Raw genomic sequence first — 6123 nt, forward strand, 5'->3', positions numbered from 1 at the left:
ACAATAAAGACTACCAGGAGACGCTTAAACGTGGGATCCGTCAAACTTATTTACAGCAACCAACGCAGTAAGACGTGACCACTGTTCTGTTAATAACAAGTTGCTCAGATCCTCTGATCGGCTTGCACTATAGGATGACTAATATGAGTCGGTTCTATTGCAACGTGATTCATTGCAAAGAGTGTGCACAGGGATGACAGCACTAACTCCCAGAGTCCATCAATCCGGCGGCAACGAAGATTTTTCGAGTCGAGGTCTCCCTTGTACACGGGCGGAAAAAAAATGTAACGCCCTCAAGGACAAGGTCATTTAACTAACAAGCGATGTGACAAGTAATTCGTCATTGTAGAAGTATATGACAGTTAATTCAGGCCAAATGAAGCATACGTGTCACAGCAAAGGGTACCAAAATAATAGTAACATTACACAGTGTGCCCCCATATGGCGGCAACACAGGCCTATTCTCGCATGCAAACGATAATAGAGATGCCGAATAATATCCTTTAATAGACAGTTCCAAACATTTTGCAACCTTTGTTGCAGTTTGTCAATGAGTCTTGCAAGTTTTGGACTATGAAATTTGCACTTCACCCTTTCCCATATGTATTTATATCCATATGAGTATATAGTTCTGGCAATACCGGCCATGACCTTCTTCTTCTGTGCGGATGCACACATATTCCCCGGACTCTTTTGGGACTCGGTAAGAATGTCTTCCACGAGTAATGAGTATGTTGGGGTGGGACACTACGAATGTAGTGTGTGGACATACAAGGTCAGAATTTGGGTCTCGCGGGATGCATTCGTGACAGAGTCACTGCAGACGCTCATCCTCTGTGCCCTCGGGCCCTCGGTGGCTCAGATGGATAGAGCGTCTGCCTTGTAAGCAGGAGATCCCCGGTTCGAGTCCCGGTCGGGGAACACGTTTTCACCTGTCCCCGTTGATATATATCAACGCCAGTCAAAGGCTGAAGGTATTAATAAAATTCTAATTTCTTACCAGATGGGTCTGATTCAATAGATTGAGAAGGTCCAAAGAAGAGCGGCAAAATTCGTGACTGGTACATTTAGCCATCGCGATAGCATTACAAATATCATAGAAAGTTTCAAGTGTTACACACTTGCAGATAGACGACGCGCTAAACGGAAGGGGCTGCTCACTAAATTCCAAAATCTGATCTTTGCCGAGGATGTAGAGCATATATTATTACCACCAACTCTCAAGTCGCGCAATGATCAGCATCCGGAGATAAGAGAAATTAGAACTCGTACTGAGGCGTTCAGACAGTCGTTCCTCCCTCTCGCGATGAGTGGAACAGAGGGGGGAAATATGAAATGGTTCAAATGGCTCTGAGCACTATGGGACTCAACTGCTTTGGTCATCAGTCCCCTAGAACTTAGAACTACTTAAACCTAACAAACCTAAGGACATCACACACATCCATACCCTAGGCAGGATTCGAATCTGCGACCGTAGCGGTCGCGCGGTTCCAGACTGTAGCGCATAGAATCGCTCGGTCACCCAGGCCGGCGGGAAATATGACTTTGGCGCGAATAGTGCCCTCCGCCACACACCGCTTGGTGGCTATTCTAGTATATATGTAGATGTAGATAAGTAGATGTAAATCTCTGAACTACATTGAATCCTGAGTCTCTCCTCCAATACTGACACTGTCATAGAAAGGCTCCGAGGAAGTGACGGAACTACGAAGACACACCCTTTATACTGCTTCTGTCTGCTGATGTTGCATAATACATGGGTCTTGTACCGGACTGAGGAGAATGGCCGTCGACAACAATGGCACATTCTCTCCTCTTATATTAAATTCAATTAATTGTAAAAATTAGGTAATGGTGAAATAGTACTGTAAAGCTTGTACTGATTGTCCTCTCAACATATTTAAAGTTTCTGTAGCCTCAGAATGAGACTTTTAGGTTTGAAAATCAGGTGGAACACTGTATAGCTAACATCAAGTTTATTTTTTCAACGCGTGTACAGTTATTCACGTTTTCCTACAGTAACGTGCAAAACTGTCTAATGGTCCTGACAGCCGTTTTCAAAGCTGATCTGCTGCGAAGGGGCTCATAATCGTTTATTATTTGCCTCTCCTGCACCACTGTTGTGAAGGTCACAGTTCATCCTCGAACATCCTTCATTGCAGCTATGTCGCATACATACTTTTTCGTGGCACTACCGAGAGGGAAGACATCGTGTTCAGCGTATGGCTCTGGCACATTTTACTACATATAAATCTGTTGGCACCACAGTAACACAACGAACTGTTAGTCGGTTACTTCAAGTACAGCTCCTAGCTACACGCCCTGTAGCGTCTATTCCACTGACCTCAAATCAGCCATCATTTGCGACTTCAGCGGTGTTAAGCGAGAGCCCATTGGAGGGTAGGGTGGAGGTCTCTTGTGTTTTCTGGTGAAAGCTGGATCTGCCTCGGTGCAAGTGACAGCCGTGTATTGGTTAGAAGGAGGCCAGTTGAGGGCCTGCAACCAGCCTGTCTGCATGCTAGACTCTCTGAGCCTACACCTGGAGTCATGGTTTGGGGTGCGGCTTCGTATGACAGCAGGAGCACTCTCACGTTTATCCCACGCACCCTGACTGCAAATTTATACGTCAGTCTGGCTACTCGACCTGTTGTGCTGCCATTCACAAACAGGTTTCCAGGGGATGTCTTCCAATAGGATATCGCTCGCCCACGTACTGCTGTTGTAACTCAACTTGGTCTGTGGAGTGTAGACGTGTTGCCATGGCCTGCTCGATCACCAGTTCTCTCCAGCCAAGCACGTATGACATTGCCGGACAACACCAGCGTCATTCACGAAAAGTATTAATCGTGCCTGTTTTGACCAACCAAGTGCAACAAGCATGGAACTCCGACTCAAAAACTGACATCTGTCAGCTGTAGAGAACAATACATTCACGTTTGCATGCTTGCATTCTACATTCTGGCGGTTACACTCGTTAGTAGTCTTTAAATGTTTCTCATATTCATCGATTTAACTCGCACTTACATTAATCTTTGATCTCGCAACGTTAATCACCTAAATTTGTTACTAGAGAAATATATTCCCGAAATGTCATTACTCTGCATTAATTACTTTTGGTGAGGCATTTTTTAGCGTCATTATATTAAGGGGCCGCGTAGCCTACGAAATATTTCTGTTCTACAGGGTTAACCTCCTCTCTGCTACTTAAAAATAAACAATATTTCTAGCAAAATTGAAATTGTCAATGTTTAATTCAGGTTTTATTCGAAAATTGTGTATATGTTACTCGAAAGAGAGCGATGTGCTAGTAAAAAGAAATTACAGATTCATTATGTAAAGATAGGAAACACAGTGTCATCAAAGAAAGGCCACATAAGAAAAAGCAAAAGAAATACATATCAAATATGACTTCAATACTTGTTCGAGCCTACATAAAGCATGTTTCAGTTGTTACTAAACAACTTTCACAGTTATTAGTTATAGCAGGAAACGCTTGCCTTTAATCATGATGAGGAACTTTCTATTGGGTACAAATTAACAACAATAATCACATAGATTTTCTTGCGTTTGTGCATTTTTGGTGTATTTGCATGAAAGGGAATTGTTTTTGTTACATAAAAGCGGAGAAATTACGCTAGCAGCAAATTTTTTACTTATAAAATACAATTTATATTTTTTAAGGATATAAAATACGCTGAGGACCTACACCGAACGATATGCGGTTCTAACGGTGTGCAAAACAAAACAACAAAGCAAAAACAAAGAGAAGTGGTCGGTTTCCAGTTCTTCTTCCCCACATTCATTTATGTTTCTTTTCCCATCAATGCTACTAATACCACAGGTAATCCTATCATTTGCTCCATCATTTATGTACTATACCGAAACTATGGAATAGTACAGTTAGTAAAGTACACCTCTATTCGAGATATCTCTGTTAAACCATTGTCTATTCCAGAGAGACTGATCGGTCTCTCTGCAAGTACGCTCGTCAATCGTGTCCTCAAGTGTTCTGTGCAAAACGTGAAGAAGGAGGACACCAGCCACACACAGGGTAACTAAGTGTAATAGTTCACCAGCATTCACCAGCATGACTTTTTCCGTCTGTCAGAGACGAAAACGAACTGCAGGGTACGACTCATGTGAGCAAAAATAATTGGAAACATGCAGTCCTTCTCATTTATAATAAACTTGGGGAGAGGGGTGGTCAGTTAGAGTTGTCAGTGTTACAAGTTTCTCTCTTTCCATTTTCATTAGTTTACTTAATCATTTTAGTGACAAATTAATTATATAATTAGAGAAATGAGAATTACGAGGGGTGCTCAATAAGTACTGCAAAACATTTTTTTCTCTCAAATTACGGGTGCAAATTGCAGAATTTTTTGTGGGAAATCGTAGAAACATTTTTCTTTAAGCCCCCTTAGTTTCATGAAATTCCTATGGGTAGCTGCGCTATATTTAACCTTGAAAATGGCGTCTGCAACAGAGATGAGTTCATAGCAGATGCCTGTCATTCAGTTTCTTTGGCGGAAAACCGGAGCACTGCAGATATTTATAAGCACTTGCAGTGACGATCTGGGAATAAAAGCACGGTGAGTCGATGGATGAGGCGTCTGTCATCATGGCAGCAAGGCCACACAAACCTGTCCGATCTCCCTCGAGCCGGCCGGCAGTACTGAGCCATGACTTCTGCAATGCTGGAACATATGGACACTCTCATTCGAGATGATCGATGGATGACAGACAACCACCTTGATGCGCAACTGGGCGTCTTCCGTGGTGGTGCTGACACAATCGTCCACCAACTGTGGTACTGAAAGATGTGTGCCCGCGGGGTTACTCACGGCCTAACAGAAGATCAGTAAACAGAAGAAACGATTTCAGTTTGTTCGTCGCTACAGAAACGCAAACGAACTTCTTCTCCACGACAACGCAAGGCCTCATAATTGTGAACACACTAGAGAGCTCACATAACTTCATTGGAGTGTTCTTCCTTTTCCACCCTACAGCTCAGATTTCGCACCTACCGATTTCCATCGATTTGGCTCAATGCTGCACGCTGTAAATGGATAGCAGTATGTGGATGTTGGGAAGATTACTGAAGCAACATGTTACGGCATAAAGTCGGCGCTGGCACGCCAATTGGGACAGCAGCGGGCCCTAGGTGAAGAGGACGTAAGCGCCGAGCCCTACTTGCAGAGTCCACTTCGGCAGCAGCGTCAACGTTAGCCCCTTCGTTAGGAATCTCTACGTAGCTTAGACTTGTGTTTGTCTATTCTGAAGAGACTGCTAATTTTGTATGTAGCCCTTTGCTTGCCTCACATCTATCAATGTTAAGTATTGGAATTGTAATAAATAAAACTCTTTAATCCTACTTATTTGACTGTTTGACTAGCGAACCGAGTATGCAGTATTCCTAGACAAAATACAACAAGACATAGGCTCTGACGTCGACCAGTAGAGTGCTACCATGGAGGCATACAAGCGCTCTCAGAAAGGCAGAGTAAAGTTGTTGCCCTGAACGGAGATTTTGTTGAAAAATAATGTTTTTCAGCCAAACAAATGTGGAATAAATTGGTGTATTATAATCTTGAATAGAACCAACGTGTTTTCAGATAAAATATGTGCAGCATTACTTATTGAACGCCCTACGGTCTTCAATAGAATTTAGGCTGCAGGCTATGCTAAGCTATACACCATAATAGTGGTTTGTAAAATATGCTATTATAATAATAAGTTAAAAGATAAGTACAACACGTAAGTAATACCAGGGTGAACTTTAGCCCTGTTCTAAAAAGTTTACTGTAACTATCGTAAAACTTCATTTATAATGTAACGCAAGTTACCTTCCTGACTGCCCTTGTAGATCTGATTATATCCATCATGAGTTACAATATGTACAGAAGAGCTGTGGAGCGTGAAAAGACAATGTACGTTCATATGTCCAGGACGACAGCTTTGAAAGCAATTTTTAACAAAAATCCTTTCTACCGAGACAATGTTGAAGAGTCCTCCTGGTCCCTTCCTAATTTTCCGTTTGATCCCCATTGTGGTTAACTCTTTTACCGATATCAACAAACAACCACCCTTACAGTCGGATAAAGGTAGGCATTTGAAGAATAACTT

General features: G+C 42.5%; 1 non-coding gene across 1 annotated transcript; it reads left to right on the forward strand.

The window, feature by feature from the left end:
* The first annotated feature begins 847 nt into the window (after positions 1 to 847).
* Positions 848 to 921, forward strand: Trnat-ugu (transfer RNA threonine (anticodon UGU)). The gene has a single exon. It is a non-coding gene; the product is annotated as a tRNA-Thr (tRNA).
* Positions 922 to 6123: the final 5202 nt, after the last annotated feature.

Source organism: Schistocerca gregaria, chromosome 3 (assembly GCF_023897955.1).
Source record: "Schistocerca gregaria isolate iqSchGreg1 chromosome 3, iqSchGreg1.2, whole genome shotgun sequence".
Classification (NCBI taxonomy): Eukaryota; Metazoa; Arthropoda; class Insecta; order Orthoptera; family Acrididae; genus Schistocerca; species Schistocerca gregaria.